This window comes from Xiphias gladius, chromosome 18, assembly GCF_016859285.1.
Source record: "Xiphias gladius isolate SHS-SW01 ecotype Sanya breed wild chromosome 18, ASM1685928v1, whole genome shotgun sequence".
In the NCBI taxonomy this organism is placed as follows: domain Eukaryota; kingdom Metazoa; phylum Chordata; class Actinopteri; order Istiophoriformes; family Xiphiidae; genus Xiphias; species Xiphias gladius.
Genome location: NC_053417.1, coordinates 9971735 through 9992813, shown reverse-complemented (window position 1 = coordinate 9992813; position 21079 = coordinate 9971735). Strand labels below are relative to the sequence as shown.

At 40.1% G+C, this 21079-nt stretch overlaps 1 protein-coding gene across 1 annotated transcript in view; it reads right to left on the bottom strand.

Annotated features, from left to right (window-relative positions):
- sema3b (sema domain, immunoglobulin domain (Ig), short basic domain, secreted, (semaphorin) 3B) overlaps positions 1-20610 on the bottom strand; it is an 82632-nt gene extending 62022 nt beyond the window's left edge. Inside the window, exon 1 of the mRNA XM_040152377.1 lies at positions 20386-20610. The gene's annotated coding sequence lies outside the window, so the exon portion shown is untranslated. The remainder of the gene's footprint in view (positions 1-20385) is intronic.
- Between the last annotated feature and the right edge of the window lie 469 nt (positions 20611-21079).

Here is a 21079-nt window from a genome sequence, read left to right as displayed (position 1 = left end):
GAAGAGTGAACGTATGAATGAGAGAGCGAGGGAGACATGTTGAGAGAGAGGGGAAGAGTGGGGAAGCAACAGTGGTGTGTATGGGTGTTTTTCATGGGAGAAAGAATGAAGTCAGGAATTCTTTTAATTGTCCAAACTCCGCCTCAGTGCTCAGCCTACTCACCCGTCCTGACACACACGCACACACACACACACACACACACACACACACACACACACACACACACACACACACACACAAACACATATTGTAGATATGTACATACACTTACCAGTCATTCTGTGTGCATATTCCTTTGCCAACCTCCTGAAGACTCCATCTTTCGCCGCTTTTCCTGGCCAACCTGCACGCTCAGCCCAGGGCTCTATCTGACTTTTTCCATGGTCACGTCAAAGTCCAGTCAGACTGATTTACTGTATGTATCTCTCCTGACAGTGTGCTCATCATAAAAAACAGGAAAGGACACATAAATGTGTCTGCATTTTTTGGTTTCTTGCTATTCTTACTTTACGTAAACCAGAGTTGTTTTTTCAAATAAGGCCAAAAACCATACTGGATGTTTCAAAACCCATTAATCCAATTTACAGAGCTGTTGTTAGGTAAACAGATTTTTTTTTGTGTGTATTTTTGGTAATGTGCACTGTTTAACAAATTATATTCAGTATAGTTTATTTAGTAAATCTTTATATACTGTAAAAAAAAAAAAAAAAAAGTTGAGAAAACTCAAAAAGCTATTTAACTTAATTTCTAAGTTTAGGCTTTGAGTTTATCCAATTTATAATATTTAATTCTGCTGATTTATTACAAGTTGAAGTAACATTATTTTACATGATCACAACTCAGAGTTTTTACTTCTGATAATTTACTAAGAGTTAAAGTAACTCAAATCTGTAATTTAAACTTAACCCTCATCATTTACCTTTGTTAACTTTCATCTCCCATAGTCATACTAGTAGATAGTATTAACGTTTTCATTGTGCCTTCATTCTCTGTAGGCCTTAATTTTAAAGTTAATGGGACTAGTATTCCTGAAGGTGGTTTCTGAGTATTTTTAAAATTATCTTCTTCCTCTCTGCCTTTTCCAGGCACATGCTATGTTTCTTGCTTGTGTTACTGTCACCAACTTTCGATCCATGGAAAAGCGATGCTTGCGTGCAAAACACATTTGCCCTCTGCACTTGTTAGGGATTGGTACCATCACCCACATGCACATACATATCCTGCTCATCAAACATTGCTGAATCACTCCTCAAGCGGTCAAAAACTCCACAGGGTGCATTTAAGTGGTTTTAGAGGCGTGCTGTAAAACATTCTCATACGATAAATCAATATAGCAGATTTCCCACTGCCACAAATGCAAAAACATTAAGAGCCCGTCATTTTTTTTATGGCAATGTCTCATTGTTAGATTGATAAGGAGTCATTGATGTTAAAAAAACAACAAGCACTCAGCTGGCTTGGATTTGCCGCCACACAGTAGCACTGGAGTGTGTTAGTTTTTCTGTAACATTTAGCTTTTCCTGCAGTTTATCTTGGCCTCCTTCTCTCTTCACAGCTGTCCTCCTCAAAGCTGCCCTTGGGGTAGAATTCACTGTGCCCAGGTGTGTGCCTCTCAGTGTGTGTGCGTGTGTGTGTGTGTGTGTGTGTGCTATGTCTAGAGTTACCGAGGGGCCCCTGAGTAAAGCTGTCTCAGATCTGGGTGAATCAATGTAAGGCAACACTGGCAGATAGCTGACACTTTCTGTTGACACACTGTCATTATACACTCAGCTCAATGCTGAGCAGAGCTTGTACATTTCATCAGATAGCTCTTTATAATGACATTTATTTTTTTTGAGATACAGTATGTGCAGAAATTTAAAATATGACGTGAAAATCAAGTGAAACAAACATCGATTCATGCACCTGTAATCCATAGACACACACGCAAATACACACACACGTACACACACAAGTACTGTAGGAATACAGACACAGAGGCGACAGTCTCATAAACCTGACATCAGATGTCACCTTGTGATGTCTCTTTTCCATTTTCTGCTCAAACCCCCTCCTCTATCTCACTTGCTTTGTGTAAGGAGTTCCTCTTTCAAAGGGGGAAATTACCTTATTCATACACAAGACACACAATACCAACAAACCATCCGTTAAGCCCCACAGCGCTGACTTTCCCTCCCAATCTCCAACCTCTGCTCCATTCCATCATGGGAAGAGCTCCACCGATGCTGCTGCCTCTGCTGCTTGGCACTGCTCACCAACAGCAGCTGAGAGGAGGAATGAAGAAAATATTTTTTTTTGGAGTAGAGTTAATATAACCCAAACAAAGCAGGGACACTCAGAGGAGAAAGGGATGTTTGGAGTTTTAGAGTTGAAAAAACTGCACATTTTTCTTCATCAGTTCTGTCCTGTTCTTTCCTGTGTTTCCTTCTACCATGTTTTTCTTCTCCCTTCTTCTCTCCACATCTCTTTCTTCTATTCTTGCCTCTCCCTGTCTCCTCTTGGTGTACTCCTGTCTTGTCGTTTCCTCTCCTCTTCCTTGTTCTAGGTGCTTTTATTATTTAGCACCTGTCGACCGTAAAACAGAAAACCTTGTCATGCGAACTGTTTGATGTAGAAACACACACATGCACACACACACAGACACACACACACACACATAAACACACACACACACACACTCACACAAAAGCAGTAGTCTGGACAGAACCACACGTTTGCGAATGCTGACGAACACAGACCTGCATACACAGGGTTCCAGATACTGTATACATGAATACACCACACACATACACACTTCTGACGTTTCTGATGCACATTAGCTAATGTGGAAAGACGGCTGGGCTGAATTACCACTACATCTAATGATTATTTCATGTCAGGATGAGAGGAAGAGCAGAGAGGAGAACGAGAGGCCAGAAACTGAATACAGGGTTGGATCCAGTAGGTTTGCCTCTCCCTACTTCCTTTCCTTTTCATTCTTCTTTTTTTGTCTCTTCTCATATGTCTCAGTATATGGATGGAGTGGAGATTTTCTATGACACTGACTGACTGGCTTGGTGGTATTGCTGCTCATTGGCTTGTCACAGAGATACAAACTAACAAGAATGAAGTCTGAAGTTAAAAGTGTAAAAGGTCTTAAAGGTGTCAACCAAATCAAAATTTTGATTTAGATTAAACCGCATCAAGTTTAAAATTGGTTTCAGTTTATGTCTATATGGCAGTTTAAACTTCTATTTGTTTTCAATCGTATTACTAACTCAGGATTAATCTTTATAATCTTGACATAAAGTGGTTTCAATTTTGAAACTGTCAACAAAGCTTCGATGGTTATAACAGACATCACTTTTTAACCATCACCTCATAGTTCTTCTGAGGTATACAGATGTTTTCATATCCTGTTACACCTGGGTTCTTGCTGCTCTGTTTTATCTATGCCTCATGCAAGATCAAATTTATCATCCTGTTCCCCCATCATGTTTTCTTTTTCTTATAATCCCTTAATTATCTTGTTCCCTGGTTTAACCCAGGTTTTGTATAAATGGTAGGTAGGTAAATAAGACTAATGGTAGAAGGTAGACATTTAAATCATACTTTTTCCCTGTAAATGCAGAGTACATATCTTTTTTTTTTTTTTTTTTTTTTTTGCCAGTCTGACATTTATTCTTTGTGGATGCAGCAAAACCTTCATGTCACATTGACCATTTGTCTGCCCCTCAAAGTGCAATTTTTTGCATTTTCTGTCTATTTAATGTTATTTCTAGCTGTCTGTATTGGCCTACATAAAAATAAGTGTTTTGAAATCAGCCTTTGATACCTCTGTGCCACTCAGATTAGACAAAGTAAATCTTTATAAGAACCAAGCTCATACTATAGTGAAAATACAGTGGATGCAACTTTGTCTTCCTGTTAGGAAATGCCTTTGTTGTACGTTGCATTAATACACAATTCACAAAAATAAAGCAGAGCAATGTGGACTGAATGCAATGCAACAAAGAATTGATTACTTTATTAGTTTAACAGAAAGGTGAACATCTAACAGAAACGTGAACAATCTACATGAAGAAAGAAATAAACTGAGAAGTCTCAGTCTGGCGCAGGGCCATGGCAGACAACAGCAGCAGAGTGTTTTTTGGAACCACTTGAAGAAGCGTTGGATTCCACTCGTCGACATTTTGAGCTCATCCTGGCTGATTGTCAGGTCCTGCACTGCAGTTTTGTCAAGAGGTTCAGGGAGGGTCAGAGGAACTTGTGGAGCCAGAATTACAGCTGAGTCGAATTTTCTGGTGGCTCCTGAGTTATAACCTCACCATTTAGGATTGGAGTAATGACTGGGAATTCAGCAGGAGGAGTCACAGGAAGTGGTAGAGATATTTTCACAGCAGAGTTTGTGTCTGAGGGAGGTGTAGACTGCTCAGCTGGTTCCAGCTGACTGATTGGCAAACCTCCTGCTCTCCTGACGGCAGTGATCCTAGGATGTTCATCAGCACCTGGTGGACTTTTCAACTATATCGTCACCATCTAGGGCCGAAGTAGTGACTGGGGATTCAGCAGACAGAGTCAAAGGAGGTGGTGAATCTGTAACCACTGGTAAGTCTGCTTCTAACCCGGGTGTGGAGGCAGCCACATCTGTTTCTTTCAAGCTATAATAGGCAGAAGGTTCAATAGTGGGACTCAAAGTCGTGAGAGGAGGAGACAAGACACCACAATCTGGTTCTCTGGTGAGCTTCTCGCTCACATCCGCGCCATCCAGGACTGAAGTAGCACCTGGGGATTCAGCAGGAGTCAAAGGAAGTGGTGGAGCTGGACCTGCAGGAAAGTCTGCTTCTAGGCTGGGTATAAAGGCAGACACATCTGCTTCTTCCAAGCTTTTCTTGGCAGGAGGTTCAAAAATGAGAGTCAGAGCAGTTAGTGGAGGGGACAATCCAGTACTGTCTGGTTCTCTGCTGGGCTTTTCAACTATATTGTCACCATTCAGGAATGATGTGGTGACTGGAGTTTCAGCATTAGGGGTCAGAGGAAAAGGTTGAGCGGAGCCACAACAGACTCTGTCTGTGGCCAGGGTGTATGCTGCTCCACTTGATTAGTATGGCTGATTGTCAAAGGATCATGGACAGCAGTTACGGCAGGTTTATTAACAGGGGTTACATGAGGGGGCGGAGCTGGAACCACAACACAGTCTGCTTCTGGGCTGGACATGGAGGCCGACTCCACTGTTTTATCCAAGCTGATGTTGGCAAGAGGTTCAGGAATGGGTTCCGCGTCCTCCTCTATACCACACTCCTCATTCGAATTCTTGGACTGGGTGGGTATGGCCTCCGTGCCACCCACCACATCTGCTGGCTGCATGCAACTGTTTTTGCTGTTTGAGAGCATCAGCGATTGTGTTCAGCACCTGTGCTGCAAAGCAGTTAAGCCTTCTCCTCAGGATTTGTCTTGAGGGCACATATGCCTAACTTTCTCCTGGATAGATAGGACCATTCCATCTCTGACAGGTGACCCTGTCCAAAACAGCCTTTGTGACCCCAACAGCCATTTCACTGAGCTGCTGGGATGGCATCATAAGGAAGATGGTTGGAGGAGGCAGCCAGAAGCCCTGCAGGACTTTTGGAACCACCTCCCATGGGCCGAGCAGTTAGGAACTGGCTTTCACCTGCAGCTGCTCTGTCTGGCTCTAATCTTGGGATGTCTGAAATAAGGAAGGATGTCCTCTGAGGACTCGAGCAGACGTCTGGCTTCAACGTTGCTGTCTCTCATTTTCATGCTGTTGTTCACCTCCCACACCCGCATGAGACGTCATCGTCATCATCGTATTCCTCCAAGTCAAACTCCCACAGCTGCCCTCTCATTGTATCTTTGCCTTGCTCCACCAGCAGCTCTGTCATATCTTCGAAAGCTACCTCAGATGGGATGTTTTTTTCCTGCTGAAGCCTCAAAAGTTCAGCCACCAGTGCAATCTTGGATTTGTGAGAGCTGATATGCCAGCAGAGCTGCAGAGCCCCTTGTTTTATGGGTGTGTCAAACAACACCCTGATGGGTCTGTAGATGCCTCTGCTGCCTTCAATGAACTCCACAGTCCTTTAATTTTTTTGCATTCCTGCAGAGGGTGTAGTAAAGAAGCTTCAGTAGCACCACTTTTTGGACAATTGCTACTTTTACACACACCCATTCAAATCTCATCAGTCCATGAACAGGGATCTTCACATCAAGATCCCTGTTCCATTTCCAAGCACAGCTTTTGTAGATTTTACCAATGTTCTCAATGAATGTATATGAATGTATATCAGCTTATTTAAGCTTTTTTCTTGAAATGTGATAAAATATATTTTCTAATTTATGTGACTTTCTATCACCATTACTGTCAAAACACATACAAAGCCATGCACAGGCACACAGACACACACACACACACACACACACACACACACACACACACACACACACACACACACACACACACACACACACACACACAGTAATACACACTCAAACACACACACAGTGAATACTTCATAACACCAAATACAAATGCTATACAGGAATTAAGAAAAGGTTTTTTCCGCGGAGACATTTGTGTATTTTTTAAGTTTCATCTTAAGGATTTCTGCTAGTTGCATAATGACAAGTGTTGTTTTTGAGCAATAAACATAAGACAATTGTTTTCTAACAATTTTCTAACACAATCTTAAACTCCATTTTGACGCCACATGCACGGTGCTTGCACAGAGAACAGATGCACAACCATATACTAAACTTTAAGTTGAAAGGCATATGTGTATAAACATATAGAAAAAACTACAGATAAAGCAGCGAATTATCCCACTGGGTCCCAAAATGTATTTTGAAGTAAAAGAAAAAAATTAAAAAATGCTGATTAACAATTAGTGTGTCTTCTGCCACATGAAAAACCACTGGGACAGCTGACAGCTTTTTGTTGATGTGCCATGCACATGCATAAGACACAGCTCATCCTGAGGAGATTCAACACCGAGATGTTGTTCAGCTAGAGCTGCGGGAAGTAGATGTGCTGAGGATGTTGCAGCAACTCCACCTCCAAGTGGTTGATGTGTACTTGTATTAATATTATAATTATTATAATTTTTCCTGTCACATTACATCCCACTCTCCTGGTTCCTGTCGTCCGTAATATGCCTGTCCTTTTTTAAATGTTTTCCAGGTTGCTCCCTATATTCTGTACAGTGTCTTGTAATAATCCGTCTGTAGGCCTATCGATCTGTTGTATCAGAAGGTTTGGATTGGATTCTGAAAGACTCTCCAGCATGGACAAAATAAAGTTAAAATCCAGCTTTCAGCCATCAGCAGCAATTAAAAAGTGTGGTTTTGTCATGAGTGATGACTCTACGCTGCTAGTGTAGTTATCTTGATTTCTTTAATGATCTGAGTGCAAACAGCAAGAAATGTATGACCAGAGACAGCCTACTGCAACATTTTTCACGTTAATTCATCCCTGTCTTCAAAAACTAGTCCTCCCTCTCTCCTTTATCCTCTTCTTCCTCTTTCTCCTTCCCTGGAACTCCTCTTTGCAAAACTGTCAGCAGTCACATTTGACATGTAAGTAATCAATCAAACATATTGTCCCACATTACAAAAACATGCGTGAAAACACAGGCAGTTTATATATGCACACAATCAAATGCATACAGTATTTGCAGTACTCAGGAACAGATTCTCCTTCTTTAATCATCATGAGAATTTACATTTTAGGCAGCCATCAAAAGACGAACACACACAAAACCATTGGCTAATGAGGAATGCAGTGAGCAGTATATAAACACAGGGTGTGAAGCATGAAAGGCTTTGCTGTTTGAATCCCCCCTCACCCCCTCACCCACACATTAGACACCAGCCAATTCTCTTTTCCAGTTCCATAGTCAGTGGTCACATTAAAGACTGTCGGCTCTATATTTGAGGATGGTAACTTTTCAGTCTTGCCAATAAAAACAGGTATGAATTTCTGTCTAATGTGTGTTTATTTCATCACCACTCATTTGAGATATTTAATGTCAATTCCAGACCATTATAGCAGTATAAGGTATGAGAGGGAGACAAAAGATATTTGACAAATGTGTCCAGTGGGACAGAAACCAGCCACATCCTTACATACCTGAACATATCTGAAACAGAATGTCACTTCATTGTGTTGTTATAAACTTACTTCAATTTATTTTAGCTGTGGATTAAAGGGAAATAGACTTTGTAAAGCTTTTATAAAAATGTGATATTTATCATTTTTCATAATTGTATATGAAACCCATCAAATAGATTTAACAGTTTACCTGCTATTTGTTTACTGATCATTGAGAACGTTCTACAGTAGATGTAAAACAGGGAGGTCTCAGAAAAAGAACATCAAAATTGTGGTGTGAAAAACTTGTAACTTGTATCTTGCATCTTTCATTCAACAATCTATTCATTTATTATTATTCCTCTTATCTAAGTCTGAGTCACTGCTACTACATGTTCGTTCCAGATGTCTGAGCTCCAAGTCACTGTCTTTAAAGGCACTTGTATATTCCAACAGAAGTGCTTGTTCCAATGGTGGAAGCGATGGGCTGCATTTGACAATTTCTGTTACTTTCTGGAACTGACAATAATGACATTCATGCCAGGTTTATGCAGCAATTGGCCGGGTGTGTGAACGTGAGAACGTAGCCAGAGTTTGACGTGTTCCTTCAAAGCAATTACAAACCTTTTAGCCCTCCGTCATGGTCTGACAACATGTTTTATGATAGTTCTTTGAGAATACTCACACCTTAGGGAATGAGCCCAGACCCCCTGATACCATTTAGTTCTTTGAAGTACAGTTATATACCCCAAGTGACCAAAATTTCACTTGGGGTATTTACCTGAGGACCATGTAGATAGAAGAAGACAGACCAAATAAATGGAGTTGCTCTGCTGCAAAGACGTGATCCCTCACTGGCTTCCCACTCATGAACACTACCAATAATTTTCTGGATCTTCTGGATTCTCTGGATCTGATGGTGAAATTAGAAGTTTTATCTTTAGTTCAACCTGAACTAGTATCATTTTTTGTTTCTTCAACTTCCTTTTTGTATCAAAACTTCCTTTTTGTATCAAAAGATAAAGGCATCTGGGGCCCATTATATCTCTGTTATGGTACATCTGTGTAAAATTTAATGCAAAAATTTACCTCTCCCGTACCTCTGAGTATAATAAAAAGGAAATTTGTAGGCTATACGGAAGTACAAAACTATCAGTCCAAGCAGTTCCCACTTTTTTCAGGATCAGAGATGCATTTTCCACTCTTCTACAAATACAAAGACCAGGCCTTCAGTCTTTCCACATACTGTACTGTAGGTTTTAGCTCTCTATGTCTCGAATGTCTTTTCCAAAAGACCAGTCAACCCTGAGCCTCCAGCTAAAATACCTTACAGTATCTGTCCATCTGAAAATGCCATTTTACTAATGGCCACAGCTACTGCTGCATACCAAACATGCTTCCTGCACAGAATCTGTCAGGATTCCCAATTTGTGCTGTGCTGCTGCGTTGCTGTGTGTAAACTTGGCATGTGAGTGTATTTGTTGTTTAATTTCAGTCACTGTATCATAAAGTTCTCCTTGGGGCTATGCTCTTGTGGTTTACTCCACCTCTCTGTTTTAGAGATATTAACGCACAATACCTTAAATCCAGATAATATACAGAAAATAAACACACATACACACACACACACACACACACACACACACACACACACACACACACACACACACACACACACACACACACACACAGACAAAGGCAACCAAAGCACATACACACACTCCAATCATTTAAATCATATACAATGGATTTTTGATGTATCTACAAATGCACATATATAGAAACAACCAGTACTGATGTCCACCAATACATTCAAACTTCAAAAACAGCATAGTATGCAAGCAGTGCAGTTTAAACACTATAGACATCTATCAAGGTTCACAAAAATATATTTTTATCTTCTTTGATGTACATGAGAGCAAAATCTGAAATTCCAAATCTCAGAACACTGGAGACTTTTTTGATTATGTTTTTCCTATTCTTAGTTGTGATACAATCAATAACAAAACGCCTTTGTTCTCCATCTGCCCGCTTGTTAGTTGGATTAAGCTTGGTTTATTCACACACAAACACACACACACACACACACACACACACACACAAACACACACACAGACATGCATACACACTGAGACACGCCCATCCTAGTCCCTAGGTGTGGTTTGTGGAGATGGAGGCTCTCTGAAGGTGAACCCCATGGTGAGCAAAGGCGGGGTTCTGTGCTCTGTGAGTGTGTGTATAACTGTCCTTTCATGTATTCAGGTGTCTATAATGTCTGTATTTGGGTCTGGCGGTCATGTAAACAGCCAGCTAAAGAAAAAAAAGAAAGATGTAAAGAGGGAAGATATAAAGAAAAAAAAAAGTGCATGTTTTTTAATACACTTGAAAATGTAAGTTGCTCAGCCTTAACTGAAAAAAAAGAAAATAAACTAAAAAAAAACAAATAAAGGGATAGATTGATAGAGACCGAGGGGCTTGGAGAGAGGGGGGTTAAAAACTGGAGGGATGTAGCTTTATCTGGAGGAGGAGAAGCCAAATTAGAAATGTGGCATGATCCCCCTCCCCCTGGGACTGAGTCAATTAGCCTGCCTGGAGGAGCTGCCAAGAGGCTGGGGCTGGGGGATGGTGTCAGTAAAAAGGGTGGTGGTGGGGGGTGACTGGTTGAGACAGGAGAGGCCAAGGGCGTAGTCAAGAGGGGTTTTATGGGAGCGTGGGTGGATGTGGGGGGTTGAACAGTTTGGCATTGTAAGGTTTAGAAAGGAGAATACTGTAAAAACAGAAAAGGTGAAGGTTGAAGCATTTCCATGGTGGTTAGTACCTGCAGAGATAAATATTTAAGAGCAACCATTTCATCAAGCCTAAACACAATTGCAAACATTCATTCAATGTCTTAATCACAGGCTGGGCACCATATCCCTGTATAGACATGGACAGAGGGAAGGGGAACACTTTGAATGGGTCTCTTTGTCCATCACAAGTCAGATGCAGCCATTATCAAAAATGCAAGGACTTGTGCTGCAACGATTACCCTATTTTCAATTAGACATTAGACAGAAATGAATCAAAAACAATTTTGATAATCAATTCACCCCTTAGGACAGTCCCCTTAGGTCCCAATTATAGAGCAGGTCGTTTATCACAGAGTTGGCAGGTCAATTCGGGTGCCTAAGTGTGCGTGGGAATGAGTGAATGAGAGGCAAATTATAAAACAGTTTCGAAAAAAGCGCTAGAGTATATAAATGTATTCTACAATTTACTGCAAGCTACAATTTACTGTAAGCTTCTCAAATGTTGAGTTTTATATTATAGTAATATAGTATAGTATTATAGTTATATTATTATAGAGAACTGTTATGGGAAAAAAAACAAGGAATGTGAAGACATCAGACAATTAAGATCATTAATTAATCAAAAATAAAAGAGCCGTAGGGCATCCCGGTCACCTGTCTGGCTATGAGTCATTATGGGCTTTTGGTATTTTTCCCAACCTGCCACTCATTAGCAAACTTTCTTTTTTCTTTTCACTGGTAATTGCCCAACAAAGCATAAATAATGATAACAAAAATATTTAACTCATTTTGTTATTTGCTATTATTTTTCTCTTAAAACACGATAACTTTGTTCTGATTGCTAGGACTGGGATATGAAGACTTGGGTTTAGTCTGAGAACTAACTGGAAGACACAGGAAAGAAGGGATGAAAAACAATGAGGCATGAAGGGCTGTTGGTGTAGATGACAGTAGCTGCAGAATTTAACAGGAGTGGAAGTAAGGAGGATGTTGAGAGACTGGAAGTGCTGGCAAAATTCTATTCTCTTACTAAGCATCCCATCCATGTACCAGATCAGTCATTACGGCACCAAATCTCTAAAAGAGTATTGAAAAATCAGCAGCAGAGCTGAAAAACAGACCCTTGCAATAAATGCACACTCTAAAATATTCTCTCTCTCTCTCTGTCTGCTTTCTCTTTCTATAACTCCCTTTTTCCATCTATGATCCTGAGCAGCTACACAGCAGCGGCAAGCAGGATTACAGGTGGTGAGAAGAGAGGAATAGGGGGAGGGATGGAGGGCAAAGAGGGAGGAAAAGGAGGGGATAAGAAGGGAGTACATGGAGGGGAGAGAAGGAAAGGAGGAGGAATAGACCAAGGAAATGAGTGAAGAACTGAGGGGGGGGTACAGAGGAGCTGGAGGTTGTTAAGGATAAAAAGAAAGAAGATTGGAAGAAGAGAGTAAAAGGGAGAAAACAGTAACAAAAGAAAGAAGACCAAAGGGTTCTGCCTCAAACTACCAATCATTCCCCCACTTTTAAATCAAATATTGATAACAGTATGATGTTAAAACACAATTCTGGTGGATACTCTCCAGTGGTCTTCTCGTTAGAGCAGGTTGGTCCCTGCCAAACCCACCTGACAGATATAGAGGTGTGAGGGAACTCAACTGAAACTCAGCCAATGAATGTTTGTCTGCGCGTGTATGTTTATTAGTTTACCAAATCAGATACCTGACAGTCCTTGTGTGTGTGTGTGTGTGTGTGTGTGTGTGTGTGTGTGTGTGTGTGTGTGTGTGTGTGTGTGTGTGTGTGTGTGTGTGTGTGTGTGTGTGTGTGTGTGGTATCATCACCAGTATGGCAGGTGACTTGAGTGACAGGTTGAAGAGGGAAGGGGAAGGAAAGGAGGCTGTACTGCACACGCTCACTAGCATGTCACCAGGCAGGCCTGTGTCTCCTTTCTTATCTGACAGGCACACTGCAGAACAGCAAAATCCCCTGCGTAAGCCCCTCGAGCACTCCTCTGGGACATAGTGTGTGTGTGTGTGTGTGTGTGTGTGTGTGTGTGTGTGTGTGTGTGTGTGTGTGTGTGTGTGTGTGTGTGTGTGTGTGTGTGTGTGTGTGTGAAAAGGCACAGACATTTTCTGAAACCATAAGGGTGCTTGTATATGTGTGATAATGCATGTGTGTGTGTGTTTGTGTGTGAGTGTGTGTGTGTGTGTGTGTGTGTGTGTGTGTGTGTGTGTGTGTGTGTGTGTGTGTGAGAGTGTGTGTGTGTGTGTGTGTCAGAGATGCTGAGAATCTCGTTATTTTCCTATCTTCGTGTGTAAAGCCTCCTAATTCCACATCACCTTCAACACTGCATGATCGCTCAAGGTGATAGGACAGGACAGGCCCGAAGTCCAAACTCACACACTCAGACATACACACACACTAACACACACTCAGACATACACACACAGAAACTCACACACATGCATACGCACACATCTCCAGAAATTGAGAGTGCAATTACAGGTCAGTCTGGCAAACGAGAAGCTGTTCTGCAACAGCAATAGATAGACCTGGGCATTCAAGGAAGAAAGAAGAAATTAGGAAGGACAGGACACGTGTGCATGTTTCTGTGTGTGTGCAAGAAGGGCAAGGGGAGGGTAAAGCACTCGAAGGAAGGGAAAGTAAGAACAGTAAGAATAGTTCAAATAGCCACTATACCCCTTAACCTTGAGTTTTAGTTTTTACACATTAAGTTACTGATAAATTTGGTTACTTAAAATGGATTAAATAAACAAAAATAAATTGAGCAAGGCATGTGAAAAAATTCAATTTGATATATTATATCTATGCCACTGGAGTAGAGGTGTGTGTGTGTGTGTGTGTGTGTGTGTGTGTGTGTGTGTGTGTGTGTGTGTGTGTGTGTGTGTGTGTGTGATGGCAGTCAGTATAAACACAAGGAATGAAGAGGAGCTTGGTTCAAGTCAAGCAGAGAGTGTGGTCTTGTTGTGTTCCAAAATAAATGAGCACAAACCCTGTCCAATAAATCATGTTTTTTCTCTTTATCCTGCAAGGTTGTTCCTGCTTTGTAGTAAAAACTACTGTATGTTAATCTGATAACAGCCCTATAGAATATACATGTTTGTTTTAAAAATTTATCTCACTTTTTTGACACATCTTCAAAACAAATTTCCTTTGTGAAACAAGCCCCTGTCGAGAATGTCTTACAGAACAATTATATTTGTTCAGGACAGAAAGTGTGAAATGTGAAACAGGCAGGTGTCTGATGGTGACAATGCATAGTGGCAAGCAAGGGAAGTCCAGAAGGTTAAACGGGAGGATACTTCCAGATCTGGCAACCCCGGTTCTATTCCAAGCCCTTGGCCAGTTTACAACCGAGAATAAAGTTTTCAACAAGTGGTCCACGACATTTGTTGATCGTTTTGTTCTTATAATTTCTTTTTCTGTCAAAACCTTACCTTAAGCTAACATTTTAATGTCACAAACACTTGAAAATTATGGGTCATCCTTGTGCTATTGTAGCATAAACTCCAGAAACAGTTTTATATTGACCTGTTGTTAAGAGATTTTGTGCTCATTTTGTCAATTTTTTGTTTTGGCTCAACTACAGTTTTTGCTCCGGGATACATATAAGCTAAAAGGAAAGGACATCACCTACAAATTTCCTCTGTGTGAAAAGCTTCTAAACCAGCCAAGGGGACAATAACCTGATCAAAAACACATAAACCCAGAGGTCTTACATCCAGGTTACACATCCACTGATAGTGACATAAGATTGACCACCCTGTCCTCAGCTTAACCCTTACTTCAGGTCGTCAGCCATGTTTAAGTGATCTGCTTTTATCTGATGATATGGAGCCCCAACTACCATTAACCATCCAGTATGTAAAACTCACATTCCCATCATGTTTTCTAGATTGTTTTCACGGTTTGAGGCTTGACTGTTGCGGTTTTAAATACGACATCGTGTTGCGCCCTCTTCTTCTGCAATTTTTTAATGGCACCTACTGGAGAATTAGTGGCACCAGTTTTTTATGTCAACGAAACAACTCCAGTACTATTCGGATAAGCGTAATGGATAGAAAACGAGAATTAATTTGTATTTTCTTTTGCCGATTTTTAAAAAAAAATTCAGTTAAACTCTGCATTACGTTCAGATGGAAACCCACTTACCCCTGTGCAGCCTTAGGTGTACTTAATGTGGGGACTTTTTTTTCTCTGTTTGGTCAGATCTTTCATCTTGTTAACTTATTCTTGTATCAGATATTGAATCACACATCAACTGATGGGTCAATCAGGTTCTGTTATGTACAACCATTATTTACCAAGGTACCACAACTCAAAATGTGGGTGACCAAACAATCGAGCAAAACACTAAAGTTTGACCTATGTTGTGCTGAAAATATTTTAAATAAATAAAAACTCAGCAAAGCATGATATCAGAAAAAGGTATTCTTATGGTATCGTGACATAACTCAACTGTCGTATGTGTGACACCGGTATTGTAAAAATACCCAGCCCTAGACATAAATTTCCTACTGAGTTTCCCAGTGAATGTCCTTTTTTGCACTTCATGAGTTGCAACTTCTTTTTGGTTTATACTGATGACACGTACTGCTTCTCCCTAAACATTTAAAATCTGGGTTCGATATAAATATCTCTTAGTCTGCTGTTGCTTATTTCAATAAAAAAAGAAAATCAGTCTTTCCTTATGTCTAGCAAATCAGGACACTTTTTTACTAAGTGAGGGAGACGTATTCCAGTATATCTCTCATCACTTCTCTAGTCTGCTTGTATGCTAATAAACATGACTATTAGACATGCCTTTTTTGCCTCATTCAATGAAATTTATTCAATTGTCTGAGTTAATAAAATTCAATATCTTTCACAAAGAAACCTCCCACCCTGATGTGTTCTTCTGCAGCCTCTCCGTTTTCTTTGTTATATTTTAAGACCTTCACCGTAAAAGGGTGAGCTTGAACATCAGTTAAGGTATTATCTACACTTTTATCTATGTCAGTATATCTAACATCCTTTGTCTGCCTTTTTAACACAGGGATGAATAAGGGAAATTATCTTCGCTGACCTCAGGTTCAGCCCCTTTGTAATCCATCCATTCATGTGTTTAGGTTATCTACACATATCAAATGACAGGTTTAAAACATGAGATCTATTATCTTCCACCATTATCCCATATCTTCTACATAGTCTAAATTCCTGCTTATGGGTTGTCAATCACGTGCTATACTGAATGATTGGGTGAAATGTGATAATATAAGAACTTTCAGCTGCAGCAGCAATGGTTTAAAGACAGCTACAGAGGAACCTTTAATACACAGATGCACATATGCACTGAAGTAGTTACATTACTTTAAATAATTAGTAAACACTGGTGAACAATGTATAAAAATATTCTGCAGTTTGACCATTTATTTATTTATTTATCAGTTGGAAGACAAGATTATTTGCAATGCACTACATTATATGTGTTTTTCTTTGAATTTTTAGCTTTACTTTGTATCTGTAGAAGTATATTCTGAGCTGACTTTACCGCTACAGGACCATATGTAATGTAAACTGCGGATGAACAGTGTCTTAATGTAGCAGGGAATACTGTAGCTACTTTTAGATATGCAAGAACATCATATCAGAAATTAATTTAAAACCAGTTTCAGTAAAAAAAATAGTTTTTGGAAATTTGTAAAAGTCGGTCTACAATTACGCTTACCTTTAATACTCCATGAATGTGGGAAATGCACATTTTGCACAACTGTAGTACAGTAATAATGTATAGATACAGAAAAGCTGCACAAATACACACACATATACATACACATTTATGGAGACACAGGGTTCCACATTTACTGGAATATATACACACAAAAAATTTAGTGCACAAACTCTCTCTCTCACACACACAAACACACTCATCCCACACATTTTACCCTTCATTAGCCATGACTTCCAAATCAAGGGCAAGTATCATGTTTTTTTTTCCTTTTAATCAGAAGGATCGTAAAAGAAAACAAAAAATTAATAAATAAAAGAAACCAATGAAAGTTTGATGTTAACAGCCTTTTGCTTTTTATTTGAAAGAGAGAACAACCTCCACTCCCGTAAGTCCCCTCTGGCTATATTCGAAAAAGTCAATATTTGAAGAGAGCAGAGACACTCATTAAATATTTCAAACAAAGGAAAACTGACATTGCTGCCCAGTCTCTCTCCGTCTCTGTCTCTCTCTCCCTCTCTCACTCTACACCTGGACCTATCAGTTTTCTGTAGCTTGTCTTTCTAATGTCGTCACTCCATACTTCACACACATAAATATAAAAAAGACAAATAGGCAACCATAACAGAGCTAAGAGACCAGCACTGGTAGTCCAAGGGAAGATACTTATCCTGTGGTCTATAACAGTATATAAATGTACACATTAGGTATCGTACTATACTTTGCTAAATCTTTGTGTTTCTGCTTTACACATTTGTTTCCTATTTTCTGCTGATGTGGTAGATATTCCAGCCACATGAAAGGGTTAAAAGGAAGGTTAATGGTTTTTTTCACCGAGGAAGGGTTGAAATGGGGGTTAATGGGCTTTAAGGTGTGGCAGTGGATCAGTGTATAGCCACCTTAACCATAAAGTTACCTTGGTGGTCAATTCATCACCAGGTAATCAACAGACCTACCTCAAGCCCACAGTAGCTGTTAGGTCAAATAAATGACCACTTTGCAGCTCTCTCCTGTGTGTGTGCTGTTCCAGACATTCTGCCTTTCTGTCCTGAGGAAACATCATGTGTTTTAAAATTGCATTAGCACCAGTGTGTTTGGAATACACAGAATAAGAGCTAGGTGTTTAGCATTAGCAGCAATTGCCAACATGGCTGAACAGACAATGTAAAGAGTGACACCTACAGAAACTCAAGGACATTCAAGATGAAAGACAGAGCATTGGCCCATAAATATTTTGTTAACAATGGATGAGGAATCCAAACATGCTATTCAAAGCTGCCGACTTTCTGCTGCTCATAATTAAATACCTTGAATTAGCTCTTGGTGGTTTTTACATTTATTTTGGAGCCAGTGGTTCAAATGGTGATAATGCCAAGAGATGGTTTTCAGTGTGCATGACAGTGACTCTAAGTAGATTCCCATCTTGGATTTATAGGTATTTCTTTTGTGGTGGTTGTGCATCTAATAAAGACTTGGTGTTTTGTGATTAAGTAGACAGACTGAAATTCAATGAAGAAAAGGTAGGAGACAAAGAAGATAATGTTATGGACCGTATGCCCTTGCTAATAACTGAAAAAAGGTAACATCAAAAGTGATGTGCATTGCATGATTGTGCATAAATCAGAGTTAGTTAGGTTTCTTGTTTTTGTTAGCTAATTATTCTGACCTCTCCTAAATCGGGATGTCATTGCTATATTTTTGATTAAATTTGTTATTTGTTGTTATTCAGGTTTACCACTTCATTAATTTGCACTTTAAAAACACATAATCCACCTCCACAGCAATCCATCATGGATCTTAATCAGGCCTGTGTAGGGATCTTGTTTGTTTTTTTTAAGTCGCTCCTGCAATGTCCAACACTTTTTGAGGATTTTGTTGGATGTGACCACATTTTTTTCTTTTTATTCTACATCAAGATCAGCCATCAAAAAATAATGTCACAAAGTTTTTTATACAGCCTTAACACTCCACCAATTTCGCATTACACTCCAATTACATTGTCAGACACATAACGGACAGTATTCAAAAAGGATCAAAATCAGTGCAGCAGGACCAGAGATATTGTATTTTTTATTCCTTGCATTCTTCTTCCTTGTCAAAACCTTCCGCCTACATTATGCATAATGCAATGCAACTGTGCTATGCTAGTAGTGGCTAATGTAGCGTCAAGCCACTAGCCTCAAGCAGAGATGAGGAGCAGGCTACAGAGGTCTGGTATCACTTCTTTCTAAACTCTTTTTAAACTATAACTAAACTCCATGTCACTAGTGACTCCTTATCACCTAAGATATCACCAAGATGACAAAATGAGATGTTTGTGTATAACTAAAACAGACCACAAAATAACTAACATGTAACACCTTGTTGGACCATCCACTGTACCTTCACTGCAAATGTAAATTAAGGGTTAATGTGTGGGTTCAACGGTATGGTAATGGAAGGGTTACTGTGCTGGTTAGGGTGGGTTTGGGGTGGAGGGCTTATAAAGACCTGTGAGACCTGGGATTAGGGTACTGAATAGGTGAGATGACAGACAAAATGAACACCTGTGAGCTTGAAAACATGTATACACCCACTCACACACAAAACATACTGGTGATAATTGGGTATGAAAAAGGGGATGCGAATACTCTGCGTGACGGTGAGAAAGAATGAGAAAGAGTATAAAAAGGAGAGATACTCAAAGCTTTGTAAAGGCAGAGGAATAGTCAGAGAGAGAAAGAGAAAAGAGAGGGGTGGGATAATACTGAGGCAGAGTGGCATGGGATAAGCCTCTGTCATTAGTTGTGGGATTTCAGCAGAAACCTGCAGAAAAGGCAGAAGTAAATGAGATTACAGAACAAAAGTGGCAGAGTGTGGCAGGATGGAGGGTAGAGGGTGGAGTGAAGAGATGAGGGAAAAACAATAACCAAGGTGCAAAAGGACCAAAGACTTCTAATCCTCTGTATGTCCACTGGTTTCTTTATTCCGCACTGATTTATAGTCAAGTTAAAATTCATATAATGATTTATTGTTCAAGAGTAAGGCTCTGAGCCTTGTAGGCTTTAAAAAAATGTATGTGAGACCTTATTATGTTCTCAAACTGAAAATATAACTTAAGTGTTACTTATCAATGCCAACTGAAAAAGTCAGATTGTCTGCAAAAGCAATAATAATTTACCCTATATCCCCCACTTCCACTGGTGGACCATCAGGAAATAACAACAACCAAGACACACACGCTCCCAAATGCACGTAAACTCTTTCTCCTTTCCTTATATATTCTCAGATGAATCACCCCTAATCAAATCCAATTAAAGATACCGAACCGACAAAATATTCTCACTTGCATATATTCCCTCTAAAAATAAAAATTCCACACAAACTGTCCAGCAGCGCTATTATGTTACTCAAGGAAATCACCGTAATGATTAACACAGATATGAAACCACAAATACAGCAGAGTTCACACATACTAAGAAGTGCATAATCCATTCCAACACAAACACCTACACAAGGTATTCCCCAGCTTTAGTATTCAAAAATATTCAAGAAACTGTAATCATTCCACGTTTTTGGCTCAGTTACAAAGAATTAATGAAAAAAAATAGATCTAAAAACACAGCATACACATTTCACTCTGTACCCACAGTCAAACACACAACTTCCTACATCAATTATCCATTAAATTAAAACCTCTTATAAATATCTTAACTTGAGAGAGATATGTGGTAATATAGACAATGATCCTGGCAGAGAAGACAAAAAGAGATGCTAGAGCTTTAGGGATTATGTCAGTTAATCAAAATCTCACCTTCATCTGTCTGCGTCCTGTTTCAGTCCTCAGCCCCTCTGAGTCACTTTGCTCTTGGCAGGTGCCATCATGGTCAAATAGTCCACAGGAAAGGGCTGGAAAGGGCTATTCTCTAAAAATCTCTCTGTCTCTGTTACTTATACTCCCTCTCTGAGTCCCGTTGAGATTTGTATCCCCACAAGAAAAACCAGCATGTGTGTGGGTAAGTTTGTGTTTGTGTGTGTGTGTGTGTGTGTGTGTGTGTGTGTGTGTGTGTGTGTGTGTGTGTGTGTGTGTGTGTGTGTGTGTGTGTGTGTGTGTGTGTGTGTGTGTGTGTGTGAGAGTGCGTGTGCGCACAATTCCAAAGGTCCTGGAATTCCTGAGTCCTGCGCTAAAAGAGCAAGCGTGGTTGAGCTGCTCTCTGTCTTTCTCTCTGCTCTCCTATTCTTTTTTCCTCTCGCTCCCGGCCGGGCAGAGAGGAGGGGAAGACAGTCAGGGGGTGGGACAGAAGACAGAAGCTGCTTTCAGCCAACTCTTCCACTGTCTCTTCTTTCTCCCCCTCTTTGTCTTCCTCTGCCTTTTTCCCTGTCTCTTTCTTTTTGCCTAACTTTTACGCTCTGTCGTTTGGCTTGTTTTCTGTGACACATACTCTTTCACTGCTCAGCAAGGCATGAAAGCAAAGCTCCCTCTGTCATACACACACACTCACACCCTC